At 44.4% G+C, this 23,067-nt stretch overlaps 1 protein-coding gene across 2 annotated transcripts in view; it reads right to left on the bottom strand.

The window, feature by feature from the left end:
- The window catches only part of LOC133765850 (probable ATP-dependent RNA helicase DDX60), a 172,896-nt gene that overhangs the window by 36,816 nt on the left and 113,013 nt on the right, over positions 1–23,067 (bottom strand). The window contains exons 26-28 of one of the 2 annotated variants that reach the window (XM_062199408.1): positions 9,440–9,715; positions 8,870–8,963; positions 4,723–4,886 (exon numbers count right to left, since the gene is read on the bottom strand). The gene's annotated coding sequence lies outside the window, so the exon portion shown is untranslated. Of the gene's footprint in view, positions 1–4,085; positions 4,887–8,869; positions 8,964–9,439; positions 9,716–23,067 lie in introns of those variants that run through there. The other variant, XM_062199407.1, reaches the window with a different exon arrangement.

Genomic DNA, 23,067 nt, shown 5'->3' with positions numbered 1-23,067 from the left:
GTATGGCACTATAGGACATTACCATGAGGGAAACAAGACACAGAAATAAGCAATACTACATGATCACACTTACATGTGGAATATACAAAGTCAAACTAACAGAGAGTAGGATGGTGTCTGTGATGAACTGGGAGCATGAAACTGAAGAGAGGGTACTCAAACGATACAAATATATGGTTATGGGGCTGGAGCTCGGGTGTAAAAAAAGCTTGAGCCTCCACCGGGACTGCCAGCATCCTGTATAAGCACCAGACCAAGTCCCAACGGCTCCACTTCCCATTCACCTCCTCGCTAATGTGCCTGGGAAAGCACTAGAAGATGATCCAAGGACGTGGGCCCCAGTGCCAAAGTGGGAGACCTGGGGCCCAGCCCTGCCACTGAGGACATTTGAGGAGGGAAATAATGCATGAGATGAGATATCCCTCATCCTCTCGCTCACCCTGTTTATCTCTGCCATACTCTCTTTCTCCCTCTCTCCCCTTTTCTCTGTTTCCTGCCTTTCAAATGAAATTTGCAGGGGTCAGTACCATGGCTCACTAGGTTAATCCTCTGCCTGCGACGCCCAGCATCCCATTTGGGCACCGGTTCTAGTCCCAGTTGCCCCTGTTCAGGTCCACCTCTCTGCTGTGACCCAGGAGGCAGTGGAGGATGGCCCGGGGGCTTGGGCCCCTGCACCCGCATGGGAGACCAGGAAGAAGCACCTGGCTCCTGGCTTCGGAATGGCCCAGCTCTAGCCATGGCGGATATTTGAGGACTGAACCAACAGAAGGAAGACCTTCCTCTCTGTCTCTCTTTCTCTGTCTATAACTCTACCTGTCAAACAAACAAACAAAAAATCAAATTTGCAGTTATTACAAGATACGGTTTTGTAACTCTAATATATACCCTAGGGAAACAGTTCATATTCTATTCTGTACTTGTAACTGCCTAGGTCAGTATTCTTTTTTTTTTAACTTTTATTTAATGAATATAAATTACCAATGTACAGCTTATGGATTTCAATGGCTTCCTCTTCCCATAATTTCCCTCCCACCCGCAACCCTCCTCTCTCCCGCTCCCACTTCCCTTTCATTCACATCAAGATTCATTTTCAATTCTCTATATACAGAAGATCAATTTAGTATACATTAAGTAAAGATTTTAACATTTGCACCACATAGAAACACAAAGTGAAACATACTGTTTGAGTACTAGTTATAGCATTAAATCACAATGTACAGCACATTAAGGACAGAGATCCCACATGAGGAGCAAGTGCACAGTGGCTCCTGTTGTTGACCCAACAAATTGACACTCTAGTTCATGGTGCCAGTAACCACCCTAGGCCCTCGTCATGAGTTGCCAAGGCTATGGAAGCCTTCCAAGTTTGCCGACTCTGATCATATTTAGACAAGTTCATAAAAGACAGAGTGAGGATAGTAACCAATGATCCTAAGAGTGGCATTTACCAGGTTTGAACAATTATACAGCATTAAGTGGGGAAGAGGACCATCAGTACACACAGGTTGGGAGTAGAACCATTGGAGGTAGAGGTTATGATTACAAAGGAATGAGGCCCAAGTACACTAGACAGGGTCTAGAACAAAGGACAGAGTCATTATTAGAGGAGCTAAGAAAGGTGCTAAGCTACAATTAAGTTTTCTGATTGAAAGGCAAATAGAACCTGATAGAAGGGGCTTGATAATAATCTGTTGGGCTTTAGGCCTTGTAAGTTAAGAGGCCCAGACCTATCTATCTCTTCACATGGGGTATATCCTAAGGGAGGTGTGAACCTCCTAGGGGAAGGCACTCTGTTGACTTTCATCACTTGGCTGGCCTGGGAGGAGAGCTGGCCAGGTAAAGGCAGGGGGCATCTCTAACAAGAAATTTACAGTTCTGCCTGCAATGTTGCTGACCCTACTTGGCCGTCCCCTCAGCTGCAGTGGTCACTTTGGAAGTTGGGCTGAGTGAAGGGCTTTTCAGCTTAGAGCCAATAAGATCTGTGGCTCTGACCTGGGCATCCTTCGACTCCAGGGCAGGTCCATTTCCAGTGATCCAACTCTTGGCAGAGCTGCCAAGGCTCTTCACAAGTTAACTTCTGCTGAAGCCCAGGCTTACCACATGGAAAGCCACTGAAGTAGACTGGCCTGTTGGGTCTCCTGGAGGGCAGATCACTGTACAGATCAGCCATTAATAGGCCTGCCACTCATTGCTTCTGATGCCTAGCTTTCTTTGCCTCCTGGTTTTTGTTAAAGCAGACCAGAGGATGCAAGTCAAGGGAGTGCCCAAGTCCCATCTCTAATCTTCGGTGGCCTGAACTACAAGTCTATAGTCAAAGACATGTTCTGTAGTAGTTTTTCTAAGGTAAACAATGCCCATGAGGAAAATTATATTCTCACTTAAAAACTTTCTTTCCCTTTGGTCTGAAAGGGAGGTTTTTTCTACTTACTGTTCACTTCGCTGATGGCGAAGTAAATCTAGCTATGAGATTATTATTTAACCTCTTATTTTGGCTATGCTATTACAGAAAAATATTAGCCATCTCTTTTATAAGGTCTAAAGATTAAATTGTGTGTCCTACAGATTCCTTTATAATAGAATTAGTTTCCTACCTTGAGGAGAATAGAGAAATGAAAGAACAAGTTGGGCTTAGAATAGAGAAATGAGGGAACAAGTCCTAGATCGCTTGCTGACAATACCAATATTACATGAATACTTAGCAAATAGTTTCAACCATTAGATAACAACTTAAGAAAACATTTACCAGAAGGTCCAATGCCTTCTATAAATTTTAAGAATCATGTATTTGGAAACACCTCTTAAATATCTAACATGGTGTAGTTTGTTTAACCAGTGAACTTTAGCACAAACATATAAAATGTTTTTAGTTTCTTTCTACCAACACGTTTAAAACATATGATACACAGATTCAGGTCACACGAATTAAAATGTATCTTTGATTAATTTTAGCAGCTTAAATTTATGGACAATCTTATCTATAAGCCAATTAAAATGAAATTCTTAATAAAATTTCCCCATGTGGACATACAATATGTACACACATATAACATAACATAATAGACCAGTATAGCAATTTTAATAATAGCTTTTAAAATCTTTAACTCTTTTTGTAGATTGCCAATTGGTTTGAATTGCTTTTTGTTTTTAGTAACCACAGTTAACCATACTTTCTCTCAGTTGGTACTGTTAATACATTATTGGCTTCATCTGTTTACAGAGCCATCCCAAAGTGCTGAATACAATAGAAGTGGCTGGAAAAAGTCCATAGGAACCTATAGGAGGACAGCTAAACACAGAACCAACAACGCTTTAGTTTTATGAGCAGCAAATCATATATAACTGTGGATGACAAAAGACTTTAAGTTCCCAAGTTTAAAATTGTAAACTCTTCAACCAACAAGAGGCACTTGATTACTTCACAGTAGTTTTGAAAGCACCTATAGGATTTTACAAGTATTTAACCCTTTAGGCCTGTGGGGCTTTCTCATTAAGATAACTATCATGGTAAAAACACTATAAAAAGCATATAGGAGTGTCAATCAGAGGGCAGGTACGGTAGAAGAATTACCACTACCAATAAATACAGCTGCTACAGCTGTAATTATTGAATGCAGAAAGTATGTATACCTTAAATAAAAGTTGTCTGGGAAAATACATAAATAAATAAAATCTAAAAAATTTACAAAACACAGTAAAAGTGATGAATTTGTTAAGTGGCCTCATTGTACTAATCCTTTCATAGTGTACTGTAAGTACCAGGAGAGTCAAACGGTTTGTCGGAAAATGCAATATAGAGATCAGACTCATACTGAAACACAGATTACGTGCCTTGAACAGATAGAATTTTTGTTTCTCAGTTACACTGTGAAAAGGCTGGAAAAATAAAGCATTCAAAAATAGGTTCCTAAACTTAAAATGCATCCTTAAAGTTAAGGACCTTAGGTTAATATTGTGGGGTTTTGGTAGGCTTCATGGGACAGAAATGATTGTTAAAACATTCATGATTGGGGCTGGCACTGTGGCATAGCGGGCGAGGCCACCAATGGCATCCTACACGGGCACCAGTTCAAGTCCTGGCTGCTCCACTTCCGATCCAGCTCTCTGCTATGGCCTGGGAAAGCAGTAAAAGACGGCTCAAGTCCTTGGGCCCCTGAACCCACGTGGGAGACCCAGAAGAGGTTCCTGGCTCCTGGCTTCACACTGGCACAGTTCCGGCCTTTGCAGCCAACTGGGGAGTGAACCAGCATGTGGAAGACCTCTGTCTCTCCTGTGAGCAGGAACTTCCTTTCTGGATGACTAGATCCATTTTCTCAGCTCCTAGCCACCAAGTAGAACTACAAATCCAGAAAATAACACAAGAAACCTGGAGATTAACACACAGTCACTGGGCATTGTAATTGCCCACCCGGCAGAAGATGACTCACCTGCTGGTTCACCCATCCTGGCATGACAATTCAGCCAGGTAGGCTCATTCCGTCTGGAACCGTATGTGATACCTCTGAGCACATACACATTTTACGATATACAATTTAAAACCTAATAGAACATGTGGTATGAAATTTATAATATATAATACAAATTGAATATACGGCATTCAATTTATAACATACAATAGAATACACAATTTATTCTTCCTTTCCCCTGGCTCCTGAAGGCCCAAGTGCCCCCTGCCTGTGGCCAGGGCTGTCATATGATACGCACAAACATTTCAAGAAGACTCACCAGGCGAGGAGGGACAAACCTGAGGGTCCTGTTGAATCTACTGCCACTCCTCCGACACCGGCAGCCCGGCCCTTCCTGCAGGTGTTGCTCTTGGCTGCTCACCTCCTTGTTCGAAGGCTTAGCGCCAGTGCTCAGCACATGTTCCAACAAAGAACTCCACGACGCTGGATGCCAAGAAGAGAAAAGGGAAAGAGCAACACTGAGCACCCTTTTTATAAACTCAGTATTCGACAGCATGTGTCAATTCTGATTGTATTCCTTTCAGGCGCCAACCAATCAGAAAACAAAGACCAAGCACGCGCAGGCTTGCACACGGGCTGTGGCTCCAGGCTTCTCCAGAGCTCCTGCTGTCTGTACCAAGTAGACAGCGAGGCCAGGCTCCAGTGCGATAGGGTCACAGGGCAGTACTTTGCTTCACTTTTGTCATGGAATTTATTCCACCATTCGATTTAAAATTTGACAGAGTTTTTCTCTTTACATACAGTACATACTCCTCTGATTTTCTCCCTAGAGTGTTCAAATAAAGTAAAACTGCTTTTCTATGACTCACGCATTGGGAGTGGTTTTTGTTTTTCAACGACTGGATTACAGAAATAAAACAAGTAGTTCCAGACGGGCAGATGGAAGACCTCTGGATCTCGATATTCTCTCTCTCTCTCTCTCTCCCCCTCTCCCTCTCCCTCTCTCTCTCTGAATTTCAAATAAATAAGATCTTCAAAAAAAAATTAAAAATTAAGAAAAGGAAGACATAGCTATAAATAAAATACTACATTGAGGCCAACTACTACAATTCCTTTAGAATCTGATATAATATGCATTACATACACCCTATTAACACAGAATTTGAAAAAAAAATTTAACTCACGCTAAGAAAAGGTGTTGGTACCCATTCTTTCTCTTCTGCCTTACAAACGTTCCGTGTGGTATTATCTATGACTGACACATGAGGAAATCAATGTAGTCTATTTATTCAGACACTTGGGTACCCACTCGCACAGGGACTTGAGACACCTGTGATCTACAGAGTTCTCCACTGAACACAGGTCTGCTCCCCAACCTCTGCCCTCCACAGTCTAGCCCTGCATTTAACAGATGGAGCATGTTTGAACTAAATAAACCGTGTCTTCCACAAAGCATGATAGAATACATAAAGGTAGTGTCTGAGGTCCCTCTTGACATTTTCTACGTGCACGTTATCACGTTGGTACTTTGTCTCTCCTTTCTCAACGTTAGAGACAAACTGGGAGGAAGTCAAACTATCCCTAATGGCAGAGGACTGATCCCTGTTAAATATCAGAGTGGAAAAAGAGAGGGAGGAGATGTACAGTTCGGCACATGCTCACCCAGACTTGCCCTTAATGGTAGAGCTAGAAACGTGCCAGGGGATTCCAATTCAATCCCATCAACGTGGCATGTACCAATGCCATCTTACTAGTCTAAAGGGATCAGTTTCAGTACATAATTGATCATGAGAGGATTAAATGTCAAAAAGATCACATAAACAAGTCTACTGTATGCTTCTACTAATTGATAGAATTAAAAAGGAGAAAACAATCCAACATGGGAAGCAGGCTACACAGCAAACTCATAGAATGGCCAAAGCCCAAAACAGCACTCTGGCCTCCGAATCAGCCCCTAAGGCATTTGGATCTGGCTAAAAAGCCCATGAGAGTATTTCAGGCATGGGAAGTCAAGACACTCTGGCAAAAGAAAAAAGTGACCTAAATTTAAGAACACTGTGAGTGAGACCCCAGAGGAAAGAACAGGCCAGCAAAGAAGGAGGTACTTTTCTCTGAAGGGAGGAGAGAACTTCCACTTTGACTATGGCCTTGTCTAAATAAGATCGGAGTTGGTGAACTCCAGAGGAACTTCCATAGCCTTGGCAGCTCATGACAAGAGCCTCTGGTGATCACTGACGTCATCAATAAGAGTGTCAATTGTTAAATCAACAACAGGAGTCACTGGGCACTTACTCCCCATGTAGCATCTCTGTCCTTAATGTGTTGCACTCTGGGAATTAATAGTAAAACTACTACTCCAACAGTACTCTATACTTTCTGTGTCTGTGTGGGTGCAGTCTGCTAGAATCTTTCCTTAGTATATACTAATTTGATCTTCTGAACATAAAGAGAACTGAAAATGAATCTTGATGAAGAATGGGATGGGAAAGGGAGTGGGGGATGGGATGGTTGTGGGTGGGATGGATGTTACTGGGGGAAAAGCTGCTATAATCCAAACGTTGTACTTTGGAAATGTATATTTATTAAATAAAAGTTGAAAAAATACTCCTGTTGCTGACTTAACAATTTGACACTCTTGTTTATGGCGTCAGTAATCACCCTAGGCTCTAGTCATGAGTTGCCAAGGCCATGGAAGCTTTTAGAGTTCGCTGACTTTGATATTATTCCGATAGGGTCATAGTCTAAGTGGAAGTTCTCTCCTCCCTTCAGAGAAAGGTACCTCCTTCTTTGATGGCCCCGTTCTTTCCACTGGGATCTCACTCACAGACATCTTTCATTTAGGTCTTCTTCCTTTTTTTCTTTTCCATGGTATCTTGGCTTTCCATGCCTACAATACTCTCATGAGCTCTTCAGCCAGATCCGAATGCCTTAAGGGCTGATTCTGAGGCCAGAGTGTTGTTTAGGACGCCTGCCATTCTATGAGTCTGCTGTGTATCCCGCTTCCCATGTTGGATCATTCTCTCCCTTTTTGATTCTATCAGTTAGTATTAGCAGACACTTGTCTGGTTTGTGTGATCCCTTTGACTCTTAGACCTATCAGAGCCATCAATTGTGAACTGAAATTGATCACTTGGACTAGTGAGATGGCATTGGTACATGCCACCTTGATGGGATTGTATTGGAATCCCCTGGCACATTTCTAATTTCACCATTTGGGGCAAGTCCGATTGAGCATGTCCCAAATTGTACATCTCCTCCCTCTCTTTTTCCACTCTGATATTTAACAGGGATCAGTATCTGTGTATGTTGGTACAGTAGAGCATATGTGTAGTTTCTCAAATGGTAGCATCAACAGGAATAGAACAAAATTTTTCAAGTTAAAATAGAAGTCAAAAGATCTATTAAAAAAGAAAAAGGAGAATAAATGTATTTAAAACTATTTTGGAAAATAAGAAAACAAGTATTCAAAATCAATCCTATGAATACCCCTTTTTATGCCAGCTTACCAACAGAGGACGTATATGCTCATATAATCATAGGCTCAACTAACAGGTGATCCTTAACACTTTATAAGCATTTACCCACCTACTTAAAAACTTTTCATAACAAAATAAATAGCTTTCTGGGCCGCTGTTGTGGGTCAGTGGGTTAATCCTCTGCCTGCAGAGCCTGCATCCCATGTGGGCACCGGTTCTAGTCCCAGCTGCTCCTCTTCCGATCCAGCTCTCTGCTATGGCCTGGGAGAGCAGGGGAAGATGGCTCAAGTCCTTGGGCCCCTGCAGTCGTGCAGGAGACAGGAAGAAGCTCCTGGCTCCTGGCTTCGGATCGGCACAGATCCAGCCGCTGCAGCCATTTGGGGAGTGAACCAGAGGACGGAAGACCTTTCTCTCTGTCTCTCCCTCTCACTGTCTGTAACTCTGCCATCAGTGTCACCTATAAACTTTCTCGACTTCTCTCCATTTTCAGCATGAGCAGATGTGAGCTAAGCAGATTTGAAGCCAGGAGCCTGCAGCTTCCTCCAGGATTCCCAAACAGTTGCAGGGGACCAAAGACTTGGGCACTCTTCTACTGCTGGGCCAGGCCACAGCAGAGCTGGAACAGAAGTGGAGGTGCTGGGACTCGAACCACCACCCAAATGGGATGCTAGTACTGCAGGCAGCAGCTTCATCCACTATGCCATGGCTCGGCCCGCCCCCACCCCCAAATGCCTAGGTTGTTCCACTCGTGATCCAGCTGGCTGCTAACAAGCCTAGGAAAGCAGAGCAAGAGGCCCAAGGACTTGGGCACCCGAACCCACACTGGAGTCCTGGATAAAGTACCTGGCTTCTGCTTCAGCCTGGCCCAGCCCCAGGACATCGTAGCCACCTGGGGTGTGAACCCACACACTGAATCTCTCTCTGCCACGGCCTCGACTGTAACTGCCTTTCAAACCAATCTTTGACAAGAAAAAAAAATCCAGTACTTACCATGAGGTGTCAGAACCTTGGACAGGCTGCAACAGAGCACAGAGGGATTCTTGGAGTTTCTCTAAGCTTCTGCTTTCTAGTCCTTGTGTGCGGTCTGTGAAAATTCACCGGATTACATGCAAGTTAATTCATGTGCCCCAGGCCAGTTTTCCCGCACACACATTACAGTTCAGAACAACCCAGGAAAGAGAGGCCAGAAGTCAAGGCCGCTTCTCACGGACGCGGCCAAGACTGCTTGCGGCCAGGGCCAGGAAACCCCCAAAACGGAACCCGGGCCATGGGAAAAGTCCTTCCTCTCCCAGTCCCCGCTTCCACCCGCACTCCGGCACTCCTGTCACACTTGCCCTCCCTTTACGCTGCCCCACACACTGTTCTTCCCCTTCCTTCCATGCCACCCCACCTTCACGCCACCTTTTCCTTCTCCCCCCTTCCTCTCTCCTCCCGAATCTCCCTTGGCCGCCTCTCTCCTCCTCCTGTCCCCTCCAGCCCTCACATGCACACCCCTTGCCCGCTATCTGCACCCCAGGCCCCACCTACCTCGCAACAGGAAGGCCATCACGCCCAACTCACCAAAGAACAAGCCCTTCTGCTCCTCTGGAACAGCAACCGAGTCCCGAAGGGTAGTCTTCCGGAAGCTGCCGAAGAAGAAGACCACGCCTACCAATGTCCACAAGTGCAAGGGAACTGCCGCGGCCGTCTCGGGCGGCAGCCTCTCTGATTCAGGCCTGACCCTGGGGACTGTGGGTCTCCCTCAGGCTCCGCCAGCAGCATCGAGGACAGCTCTTCAAGGCTTGAACAGGCTTTTGGGCAGGAACAGATGAGGCGCAGACTTGCATCTGAGGATGGCTGAGCAGGAGATGAGTACAATGAGTACAATTCCTGGTTACAGCACAGCACGCAAATTCACTCCCCACAGTCGGCCACTATGGTGCCTTGGTTCGCATCTGCACGCAGCTCCATTCAGTGTGGGGTGCCCAAGACCCAATTCCAGTCCCTCTACTCCAGGTTGGGACCCAGGGAGGCAGCACCTGCTGATGGCCCTGGTACTAGGACCCTGCCTCCTTCCCTGCTGGGAGTCGTGAATGGAGTTCTTGCCTCCTGGCTTCTACCTGGCCCGGCACTGGCCTTTGAAGCGGCTAGGGGAGAGAAGCAGTGCATGGGGCATCGCAAGCACTCTTGCTCTCTCTCAGTGATCACTCATCTGGTGGTTCTCCCCCCTCCCAGGTGGCTACAAAGCCCAGGGCTGGGACAGGCTGAAATAGAAGCCAAGGACTCTATCTGGTGCTCCATTCTGAAAACCTGCCACTGTGCCTGGGCTACTGAATACTGGCTCTGGATCTGCTCAGCTCCCGAGTTGAGCCAATTTGGGGAGGACCAGCAGACGTAAGACTTACTTTCTCTTTCGATATCGCTCTCTCTCTCTCTCTCTCTCTCTGAATTTCAAATAAATAAGATCTTCAAAAAACTAAAATAAAAAATTAAGAAAAGGAAGACATAGCTATAAATAAAATACTACATCAAGGCCAACTACCAGAGTTTATATCGAACTTGATACTATATGCATCACCTAGCCTATTAACACAGAACTCCGGTGTGAAGGAGAGTTAAAATCCATGATTTGAAAACCCTTCCTAAAAGGAGATGAAGGAGAAAAATCTTCCATCTTATCCCATCGGACCAACATTTTTCCAACATCCACAACAAGCACATCATAAAGAAAAGGCACATACGTATCTGTCATGACTGCGGTGTCACTTTCCTCAACAAAATATTACCAAACGCGCTCCAGAAGCACAACCAAAGCTTAGCACGCAGGGTGCAACGGAGCAGTACTCCGGGAATGCAAGGATGGCTACCATACACAATCAATATATCACAGAACAGAACATACATGGGGAAAGCCCACAAAGTATCCCTATTGACACAGAAAACCTAGTTCACAAAAACTCCCACTACTTTGGCGATATTAAAAAAAAAAAAAAGAAAAAGAAAAAGAAATCATCAAATCAGGAACAGAAGGTAAACCTCGGCCTGACAATGGCCTCTCACTGAAAACCCACAGAAGGCTAACCTCACACCAAATGCCAGTTAGCCAGAAACTGTCCTCCTAGACCAGGAAACAGACGAGCGTTTTCGCTCTTATTCCTCCCCGTCAACAGGCTCGGGGGTCTAGAGCAGGGCGGCCGGCCATCCAAACGCAAACAGGAGTGCGGGGCCGCTCCGGCAGGAGACGGAGCCACCTCTGCTCTCGCACAGCTGCTCGCACACTGGGGAAAGTTCCAGACCGACCATCTGCACACCAAGACCGCGACTCCACCCGCGCCTTCGGGACCCGAGAGCCACAGGCACGCGGGCAGGGAAGACTCCCAGCGGGAAACCCCAGCAGCCCCGCATCGCATCACTCACCGCCAAGGGGGCCTGGTCTGCTGGCAGGACAGAGGCCCGCGAAGGCCGTTGCTTCCACGAGGGGCCGAAGAAGAGAACTGCGCCTGGGAAACGGCGTGGCAGCCTCGGGCCGCAGCCTCTCTGAGCCCGGCCTGAGCCCGGGGACGCTGGGTCTCCCGCAGGCTCCGCCGGCAGCCTGGAGGACGGCTCGCGAAGGCTCGCGAGGGCTCGCGCGGGCTCTGCAGCAGGAGCGGACGGGACGCGGCGAGGACTCCCACCTGAGCACCGCGGGGCACCAGCGGCCACTTCCGGGTCCCAGCGCCAGGCGCAGGCGCACTCCCCACGGGCGGCCGCCATGGCGCCACGGGACGCGCCTGCGCGCTGCCGGCCGCGTCCAGCGTCCGACGCCCCAGGGCCGCTTGCAGTGCGGCCTCTCCAGCCTGTGACCCAGGGACCACGCACGCCTCCCTGCCTCCTGGGCGCCCTGAATGGAGGTCAAGCCTCCTGGCTTCTGCCTGGCCCGGCGCTGGCCGTGCAAGCCGCTTGGGGAGAGAAGCAGAGCATGGGGCATCGCGAGCACTCTTGCCTCTTGCTCTCTCTCCAGGATCGGCCATCTGGGGGTTCAACCCCCAGGTGACCACGAAGGCCGGGACTGGGCCAGGCCGAAGCAGAAGCCAGGGGCTGTATCCCGTGCTCCACTCTGCAATCAGGGGCCTGAGTCCTGGGGCCGTCTCCCTCTGCTTTCCCAGGCATGTCAGCAGACAGCTGGATCCCACGGGGAAAGGCTCCCAGGAGGGGCTGGCGCTGTGGGGGAGCGGGTAAAGCCACCGCCCGCAGCGCCCACATCCACATGGGCGCCGGTTCGAGTTCCCGGCTGCTCCATTTCCAGTGCAGCTCTCTGCTGTGGTCTGAGAAGGCAGCAGAAGTGGGCCCAAATACTTGGGCACCCGCACCCATGCAGGAGACCCCGGGGAGGCTCCTGGCTCCTGGCTTCAGATCCGCTCAGCCCCGCCCATTGCAGCCAATAGGGTAGCAGACCAGCAGATGGAAGACCTCTGGATCTAGATATTCTCTCTCTCGCTCGCTCTCTCTCTCTCTGAATTTCAAATAAATAAGATCTTCAAAAAACTAAAATAAAAAATTAAGAAAAGGAAGACATAGCTATAAATAAAATACTACATCAAGGCCAACTACCAGAGTTTATATCGAACTTGATACTATATGCATCACCTAGCCTATTAACACAGAACTCCTCTGTGAAGGAGTTTACTATTTACTATAGTACACCACACGGGAATTTGAGTTTAACCTAGAATCTGCTATCAGTCATATGGCAGAACAGGAGGCTCCTGAGGGTCCCTCTTCTCACACTAAGTAAACATCAAAACATGAATCAACTCCCTAAGAAAATCAATTTCTCCAGGAGAAAGCCAGACTCTATTTGAAAGAGTTCTACACACCAGACAACTGAGCAAGTGTCCACAGCTATATGGGTAGGGAAAGCAAAGACAAACTGGATCGTGAAGTCTACCAGCAACACTGCACCTTATGATCGAGAAGGAGTCTCCAACATCCACTTGGATCTCGAGTGGGCAGGGTCTGTACCACACATACAATGCCCACCTTATGCACTGCTTGCTGCAGAGTTTTGTCTCACATCACATTGCTTGAAGACTGGCAGGACCTGGGCATTGGAACATTTCCTTTGAGCACAATGAACAAAGGCATCGGAGTAGGGAGTTGAGGAGGAGATAAACTGTGTGACTGCTCCCAGCAGACGTAGCCCCTAGGATCAATCCAGTCACCAACTTTCCCCCGCAAAGGGTTTGTCTGCACAGTTTTCCAGGTGCTCCCTGGGGTTCTGGCCTCTAACAAGCCTGTATCTGGAAGCCAACACAGCACATAAAGAATAAACTTCCTTGAGCCTAAACACAAAAAAGCAATAAGCTCAACAGACCTTTCACTTCAGCGATCTGCAGTGATAAATCCAGGCAATCTCACACTGGAAGGAAGTTAGGATGCTTCTCCATGCCTGAATAAGAAAATAGGCACTCCCTACTCCTTCTCTCTTAGCTTGCTCCAATCTGAAACTCCAGATCAGAAGTCTCCCCAAGCAAAGCGGCAAGAGACTCGGGCTTGGTTGAATGTCTTACTCCATGCAGATCCCCCCTAAAGTACTTTCTGCACACACAGAGCACCTCAACTGCTATATCTCCTGTGCAAGGGACTGGCCCCTAAGTCGCCTAGCTTGAGGAGTTGAAGGAAGTGAGAGGGCTGCACACTCCCGAGTCTCCTAGACCACAGAGAACAGAACTGTGATCTTTAAACTTGTAAAGGCTCAGTGGCTGTCTTCCTAGGTCCACAGTAAGCAGCCTAAACAGGTGGGAAATGAGCTCTGGCTCTCAGGTACTCCACAAGGAAAGGAGGAACTGGAACACACGTCTAATAACCCAGTCTCTCCAAATGCAACCAAAGGACTGGCTTCTATCTCAACCCTCAAGTTAATAACATACCAGATACTCTCTAATCTCTTGCAGGCAACCAGGAATAAAAATCACTGAGTTAGATGATAGAAAATTGCACAGAGGTACTTAGAATCTCTAGCCAGGTTGACTGGGGAGAAACAAGTCCTACATGAGACAGATCTGACAAGACTGAGAGAGTTTGTTGTATTAGTGTTCAGAAATCAACACAGAGCTACAAGGGAGACAAAGAAACAAGAGGAATGTTCTCAATAAAGGAACAACACAGCTCTCTAGAAGCTGAGCCTAGTAAAATGAAGATACATGATTCACATGACAGGATTTCAAAAGAATAGTCAAATTTCTCACTGAAGTAAGGAGCGTAATGTATTTCTTTGTGATTCAGCCTTAGTATGTTGGATGTGTTGAGGAATTTAGCTGTTTCTTCTAGATGATCCAATCCATTGGCATATAATCGTTCCTAATAGTTGTTATGGATTAAAGATTATTTGGCTCCTCAAACTCATGCAGGCATATTAAACCCTGAAGTCTTATGTTCGTACATTACATAACCTTATTAACTCCAATAAGCCTGGCTAGACACCAAGTGCCTCTGAGCAGTCTGTGCTTATCCGATCCCCTATTATGAAATGGATGCTGCAGAACTTAGATATTTTGTCACTGTATGTGTAAGTATGTGTGTGTATCTGTGTCTGTATAAAAGATACATGTGTATAGGTGTGTGTGAATATATCTTGCTTAAAGATTTTTATCCATAAACTAACACCATTTCGGTAAAATAGTTCTAGAATTGTGGATGCTCATCAATTTTAATATTTATCTTGCAATATTCTGTTATTTTAACCAATATTTATCCTTAAATCTTCTTCAAAATCTTTAAGAATTTATATAGACTAAATGAGTATTACATTATTCATTAAGTGGCACTTCAGCGACATAGATAGATAGATAGATAGATAGACAGATAATCAGTAAGTTTCCTGTTACTACGATGAAATACTTGAGACAAACTATTTATGAAGGACAGAGAGGCATATTTCTAGCTCATGGTTTTGGTGGATCAAGTCCAGAATTGGGTGGCCTCCTGGATTGGGTGTTTTGTGAGACTGGCAGGTGGCAATGACAGAGCACAGTGTGGTGAGTCAGAAGGCAGAGGCAGTGGCTCAGCCCAATTCTGCTTTTCCAAAAGGTTCTCATGACAGCTACCTCCCCAGGGTCTATCCCAGCAACCTTGGGTCTCCCACGAGCAACCTCCACCCTGGATTAACAGTATAACTGGATTAAGCTCCACCTTCTTCATATCATTAACTTACAATTTGGGGGTTTAAAGATCTCATGAGTTCAGGAGCCAAATCTTGTTCAAACCATAGCAATGTAACACACTTTTTATTATTTTTGGAATGATGCATGTAATTTAGGAGGACAAGCGAATCCCAACATTATATTGGACTTTGAAAGTGGTTTTTGTTTGTTAGTTTTTTCCTCAAAACATAATAAAGTTAAACATGAAAATAATACATTTGAAAGTTAAATGTGAAAAACAGTGGTGAATATACTTCTCCAAGATTTTTATCCCTGGGCAAGCACGTCTGCCCTAAATACATTGCTTTTAAACATAAGGCCAAATTTGCAGTAGTTGAAATGTTTAAAAATAGTACAGAGGGGCCAGCGCAATGGCACAGTGAGTTAAAACTGTGGCCTGCAGTGCCAGCATCCCATATGGGCACCAGTTCTAGTCTTGGCTGCTCCTCTTCCAATCCAGCTCTTTGCTGTGGCCTGGGATAGCAGTAGCAGATGGCCCAAGTCCTTGGGTCCCTTCACCCATGTGGGAGACCCAGAAGAAGCTCCTGGCTCCTGGCTTCAGATGGGTGCAGTTCCGGCCATTGCGGCCATCTGGGGAGTGAACCAGTGGATGGAAGACCTCTCTCTCTGTCTCTACCTCTCTCTGTAACTCTTTCAAATAAGTAAAAATAAATCTTTAGGGAAAAAAATAGTATAGATGCACATCATATCCAGCAAGCTATAATATGAACCCAGGGCCAGAACGCCTAAAAGAGTCTGGGTGTTAACAATGACCGAGCAGAAAATAAATCATTAACTTTGTGGTTAATCAGCTTGCCTTCCCATGAGTCATCGGCTTTCTCCAAAGGTTACCCTTCCTTCACTGTTTGGCTAATTTATATTTCTTAAATCAACACACAACCAGGGATTAGGCTAATGGTTCTATTTATTTTGTGCAATTGTGCCTGCTCACAACTGGTGGCTAACCAGAGCACTGTTATCTTGAGTCATGCTCTATCCGCAGCCATGCCTCCATTGTCTTGCCTGACGCTTATAAGTCAGAGGGAGTCGTGACCCTCAGTTCTTTCTGGCTTCACAGTGAGACTCGTCTATGCAACTGAACACTTGCTGAGTCCTGTTATCTGCCTTGAAGTTAGCCATTGTCATCAAAATGTTTTGTGGGGACTATGTAAGTATACTGGTTATTTCTGTAAAAATTTCTAATCTTTCAAGATCTGATCTTTACCTATAAAATTTCACTTGTGTTACTTGATATTTTCTACAGAAAATATGGATGTTTTCATTAACTTTTTAATCAGTAGGTATTTAATGTAATGATTAAATAGAGTTACTATTACTAAATTTCAGTTCTGTACTAGTATATTATCCCATGGAAGCAATTTGGTTGTGTGCACTCTCCTACTTAGCTTGACTCAGAATTCAAACAAAGGTTTTAAGATTTTTGTCTCCAGTTTAATTTCGCTATATAAGATTATTATTTCAAAAAAACTAGCCAACAAAATTTTTGATTTTTTGATCATAAAGAAATATTAAATGTTTGAGATGACAAATTTATCCTAATTTGACATTACACAAAGTAGACAAATATAGAAACATCACACAGTACCCCATAAATAAGGATATTTTTATATGTCTATTTAGAACATTTTAACAAAAATTAAGAAATTAGACTAATTCTCATCTTTTTTTTTATTTTAACCCAAAGTTCTCTTAAGATTAATTACCTGGGTTGATTTTGAATAATCACCTATTGAATATGAGCAATGGTTACCTCAGTTTAATAATTTCATATTTCCCCTTTCCTAAATCAGTTCATACTACTACTCTAACAGTGCACAAACATGTTAAGAATTGAAAAAGGCCGGCGCCGTGGCTCAATAGGCTAATCCTCCGCCTTGCGGTGCCGGCACACTGGGTTCTAGTCCCGGTTGGGGCACCGGATTCTGTCCTGGCTGCCCCTCTTCCAGGCCAGCTCTCTGCTATGGCCCGGGAGTGCAGTGGAGGATGGCCCAAGTGCTTGGGCCCTGCACCCCATGGGAGACCAGGAGAAGCACCTGGCTCCTGCCTTCGGATCAGTGCGGTGCGCTGCAGCGCACTGGCCGCGGTGGCCATTGGAGGGTGAACCAATGGCAAAAGGAAGACCTTTCTCTCTGTCTCTCTCTCTCACTGTCCACTCTGCCTGTCAAAAATAAAAAAAAAAAAATTAAAAAAATAAAAGAATTGAAAAAGACATCTAAATATATATTAACTGAACATGTATCCTTTTCACATGACCTCAAAAATATAAATCTACATGTTGATTTTTAATCTATATTATGGAAAAAGGCTTTGCAGGAAACTTTTTTTTTAAAGATTTATTTCTTTATTTGCAAGGTAGAGTTACAGAAAGAGAGGGCAAAATAGAGAGACAAGTCTTCCATCCTCTGGTTCACCCCCTAAATGGCCACAGCACCGGAGCTGAGCCAATCTGAAGCCAGGAGCCAGGAGCTTCTTCCGGGTCTCCCACGTGGGTGCAGGAGCCCAAGAATTTAGCCCATCTTCTACTGCTTTCCCAGGCCATAAGCACAGAGCTGGATTGGAAGAGCAGTAGCCTGGAACAAACAGGCACTCATATGGGATGCCTACTTAGCCTACTATGACACAGTGCCGGCACCTCCAGGAAATTTTTATATAAAAAAATCATATTGGCTGGTGCCATGGCTTAACAGGCTAATCCTCTGCCTTGCGGCACCAGCACACTGGGTTCTAGTCCCGGTTGGGGTGCCGGATTCTATCCCGGTTGCCCCTCTTCCAGGCCAGCTCTCTGCTATGGCCCAGGAAGGCAGTGGAGGATGGCCCAAGTGCTTGGGCCCTGCACCCCATGGGAGACCAGGAGAAGCACCTGGCTCCTGGCTTCGGATTGGCGTGGTGTGCTGGCCGCAGCAGCCATTGGGTGGGTGAACCAACGGCAAAAAGGAAGACCTCTCTCTCTCTCTCTCTCTCTCCCTCACTATCCACTCTGCCTGTCAAAAAAAATCATATTATTATTTAAATAAGCTTTGGCAAAAAAAAATTATGTGTGTATGTGTATTATACAATTCACTCAGTCACAAAGTATTAATTCTTACAAAATTTTATTTATTTATTTTGCTTCAAATTAAATATTGAAATGAAGGCTTCAAATGTGGCTACATTCCACTGTTTTAGCAATACTAATTTCATCTTCAGATTGCTAGATCTCATTTTGCATTGGAAAGTTCCCATTTTTGTTTTATTAATTACAAGAGAGTTGTATTTTACAACAAAGAAATAAAATGTCAGTGTAGTAAATGATTAAATTTGTAAACGCATGTAGTTTTCTCTTTCCATTTATTCAAGTAAAATAATTTAGAACAAATTCATATTATTCTATGTGCTAGATAGCCTAATCTTACTATTTATGTCTATTTATTAAAATAAATATTTAAAGAATTTTTAAATTACATTTCCAGGATTATTATAGATTATGATAGAAAACTTTTTAACAGTTGTAATGATTTGCTATTATTCTAGAGCACATACAGGAAACTGAGGATTAAAGAGTTGGATTTGAGCATTCCTAAAAATTTAAGTCTTCTTGGCTGTCTATATTTGCATAAATATTATGTTTTGCATATGTTCTCAGCAACTGTATATGGTAAAATGGTCTCACATCATCAATATAATTAATTATAAAGCATTTTCTATCTAAAACATAAGGTCTGAGTGATTGGAGTTTGGTATTAAGGAGATCCATGTTTCAGGCCATTTTCATCTATTTCATCTCTATTTGGGATCTGGTGTTCTCAACAAGAGACAACTCCTCGCTAGAGAGAAATGTCCCACAGCAGATAACTACTAACTGTATTTCTTGTTAGACCCCTACTGAGCTGTTCTAACTCAGTATATATGACATCTGAATGTACACACTTGATATAAGCGCTATCACTTCTGAGAGTCACCCAGGTATTTATTTACTGTCTATTGCAAAATACAGAAAATTTCAATATAATCAAGAGGTGTGAACCACAGAAAGGTTGTTACATTTCTGTTAGAAATATGCATAATTAATATTTAGAATTACTTTCTGCAGTGATGGGGTCAGATGGTCACCAATGATTAAGGTAGTTTAAGTGAGCTTCTGACATTAAGAAGGTAAATAGAGAGGCCAGAGCTGTGGTGCAGCAGGTTAAGCCGCCGCCTTCTCTGCTGGCATCCCATATCACAGCACTGGTTCAAGTCCCAGCTGCTCTACTGCCAATCCAGCTGCCTGCTAACGTGCCTGGGAGAAACAGCAGAAGATGGTCCAAATGCCTAGTGTCCTACCATCCATGTGGGAGACCCATATGGAGTTCCAGGTCCTGGCTTCAGCCTGGCCTGGGCCCAGCTGGTGCAGCCATTTTGGGGGAGTGAACCTGTGGATGGAAGATCTCTCTTTCTCTGTCTCTCCCTCTCTTTCTATCACTCTGCATTTCAAATAAATAAAATAAATCCTCAAAAAGAAGGTAAATTTACTTTATTATTATACACTCCATATAAATTCACATTATTTATAGATTATTATTTACTTAAAAAATATATTTATTATTTTTATAGATTTATTTATTTTACTTGCAAGTCAAAGTTACACAGAGAAGGAGAGGCAGAGAGAGAGAGGTCTTCCATCCACTGGCTCACTCCCCAACTGGCCACAATGGCCAGATCTGTGCCAATCCGAAGCCAGGAGCCAGGAGCCTCCTCCAGGTCTCCCACGTGGGTGCAGGGGCCCAAAGTTTTGGGACATCTTCTACTGCTTTCCCAGGCCACAGCATAGAGCCAGACAGGAAGTGGAGCAGCCAGGACTCAAACCACTGTCCATATGGGATGCTGGGACTGCAGGCGGCGGCTTCACCCGCTATACCACAGTGCCAGCCCCAAGAAGTATATATTTATTATTACATATAAAGATCTACTTTATTTGCTGGAATGTAAAACCATCTTATTGAAAGCAGGATTTTAAGTGATTTCTGCAAACATGGAAATATTTTGGTTCATTAATTAGATATAAATTACATTTCAGGAAGATGTTATTGTAATATCCATCTTTCCATCTTAGAATGGAGAAAATCTCATTAAAGTGTGTTAAAAAAAAAAAAAAAAACTTGCCCAAGCCAACATCCAAATCCAGGCATCCATGGGTCCCTAGAATTCAGACTGTATTCTACTAAAACACACTGCCTCATTAGCCATATTGTTTCTTCTAGAGAAATTTTGACTAATTTTGTCCTGTTTCATTATCAACAGAGACCCTTTTTTTGGGAATATTAGCATTTTACTTACTGTATGATTATTAATGTAATGAAATCCTTTTGTCCTCTAAATCAACTTTAATCCTACTTACTCTTCTATTCCTTTGTGCCTTTTCCTACTTCTGCCAATTTTTACATATTAAATTACCTTTATGCCCGTGTTATACAATTTAGGACAGAAGTCCCCTATTTATTTATCATTTAAAAGGGAAGAATGATGGGGGTTGGGTGGGGCAGAGACAGAGAGAGAGAGAGAATCTTCCACCTGTTGGTTCACTCACCAAATGCCTGCAACAGCTGGGGCTGGCCCAGGCCAAAGCCAGGAGACCTGAACTCCACCCAGGTCTCCCATGTGGGTGGCAGAGGCTCAAGTACTTGAGCCATCATCTGCTGCCTCCCAGAATGTGAACTAGCAGGAAGCTGGATGGGAAACAGCACAGCCCAGACTGGAACTGGCTCTCCAACATGTGAGGGGGATGTCCCATGCAGTGGCTTCACCTGCTGTGCCACAATGCCTGCTCTCTTATCAATGACTGACAGAAAAATGATAATCATAGTAGTGTTAAAAGCAAGCTAACGTTTTGACCATATTCCACACCTGAAATTGCATTGTTTTACATGAAGAAAAATCATTATTAGGATTTCTTGAGCACTCACTATACAACTGGGGTTTTGCCTGCCTTATGTAACGTGATACAGAAAATTGATTTGCAAGAACACCATTTAACACGCAAAGGTTTTGAAGGTTTTTTAGGAGGTTCTAGAAATTCTACTCGGTGCTTCTACCTACATAATTTTTAGTATTCAAAGCCTTCCGAGAGAGTACTGTCATCCCCATTTTCCAGATGAAAACCCTGAGACTTGAAGGGGTTAAATAATCTTCCCAATGGCAAAAAGCCAGAAAGTGCAGATATAGAACTTTGTAAAACTCCAAAACCATCATGCCAAGCACTAGACAGAGAGGGAGAAGCACCTAAGTATTTTCACGCTATGTAATTTCCAGCTTCATGTTGGAAGCAGAGTAGATTCTTTGTGAACACAAATCAGAGACGTCATATTAGCAGCAGTATCTTTACAAAGATGCTCCTACTCATGAGTTTGCCTCCAGAATGGCTCAAGAGCATTTAGGCCCAATTAGGAAGGACAGATGCCTTGGGTTTCAACAATGAATTTCACGTAGTGATGGAAAAGCACTCCATGAATCAGAAACAGGGCAGGCATTTGGCCTGCTGCGTGAGACTCTCAGGTCCTACACTGGCACACCTGGGTTCAGTACAATGTTCTGGCTCTTTAATCCAGCTTCCTGCTAGTGTAGACCTTGGCAGGCAGCAGTGATGGGTTAAATCATAGGATTCCTTCCATCCACATGGGAGACCTGGACTGCACTCACCACTCGCAACTTAAGCCCTGTCCCAGACACTTGAAGGCATTTGCAGAGTGAGCCAGGGCACTGGAGCTTTCTCTTGCTCTCACTCTCACTCCTGCTCTCCTTTTGTCTGAGTCTTAAATAAACATTTTTTTTAGATTTATTTATTTATTTGAGAGGCAGAGTTACCAACAGAGAGGGAGAGACAAAGAAGTCTTCCATCCATTGGTTCAATCCCCAGATGGCCTCAACAGCCAGAGCTGGACTAACCAAAGCCAGGAGCCAGGAGCTTCCTCTAGGCCTCCCACGTGGGTGCAGGGGCCCAAGCACTTGGGCCATCGTCTACTGCTTCCCCAGGCCATTAGCTGAGAGCTGGATTGGGAGAGAAGCATCTGGGACTTGAGCCAGTGCCTAAGTGGGATTCCAGCGCTGTAGGCAGAGGCTTCATCTACTATGCCACAGAGTCGGCCCCTAAACAAACAATTCTTTAAGGAAAGAAACAAATTCAGGGCATATGAGAGCAATTCAAAAAGTTCATGGCAGAAGGAATTAAAAGATGTATTTATTTTATTGCAAAAATAATTTTGAAATCCATGCATAGGTTTTTTGTTTTTTTTTTCATAATGCCCATTTTCCATGAACTTTTTCAAGACCTCTCGTATTACCCCACAGTGATTGTAGGCTGAGAGGAAACTCACCTGGGAGCAGAGGCTGCTGAGAAAGCCAGGTTATTTTCAAAGCAGACTTTTTCTATGGCCAAGTATTCCTGGGAGGAAAAGTTCCATCCACGAAATCTAACTTTGATTGTTTATCTGCATTATGACTTACTGAACAAATATTATTAAAAGGTTATTATTCACTCTTCAGATTGCTTTTCACTATCACAAGACCACATTTTCTGAACTTTACACACTGATTCAACAGAAGTTATGAATCACACTGGCCATGGCTTCAACCTTTACGGAAGCTTTGTGACGCTTAACTAGTATTGGACTGGAAAATTAAAGGTGTTCGCTCTTCACTGAAGTGACATATGGGCATGCTCTGGTCTGGAATCTTTTCAAAAACTCCCATTATAATGACCACTATGGCTTTTAATATAGGATCTGGGCAGCATGGCCGTGGAGCAGAGGTGACCCACACAGTCAGCCCTACACTCAGCATGCAGGATCCACCTGACCAAGCACAAGCGACTTCATCTTCCTGCATCTCAATTCTCCTACCTATTAAGAGGGTGTGATAATAGCTCCTGCCATTTGAGGGTCTCTTGAGAATTAATTGGCAGATAAATCACTAAGAACAGAAATAGGGGCTTAGAAAACAGCTCCCAAAAGTGAGGTGTTATTCAGTTTTATTAAGCACCAAAGCCAAAACTTG

This window comes from Lepus europaeus, chromosome 8 (assembly GCF_033115175.1).
Source record: "Lepus europaeus isolate LE1 chromosome 8, mLepTim1.pri, whole genome shotgun sequence".
Taxonomy (NCBI): domain Eukaryota; kingdom Metazoa; phylum Chordata; class Mammalia; order Lagomorpha; family Leporidae; genus Lepus; species Lepus europaeus.
The sequence above is the reverse complement of the archived record's forward strand: the minus strand, read 5'-3'. Positions and strand labels throughout refer to the sequence as shown.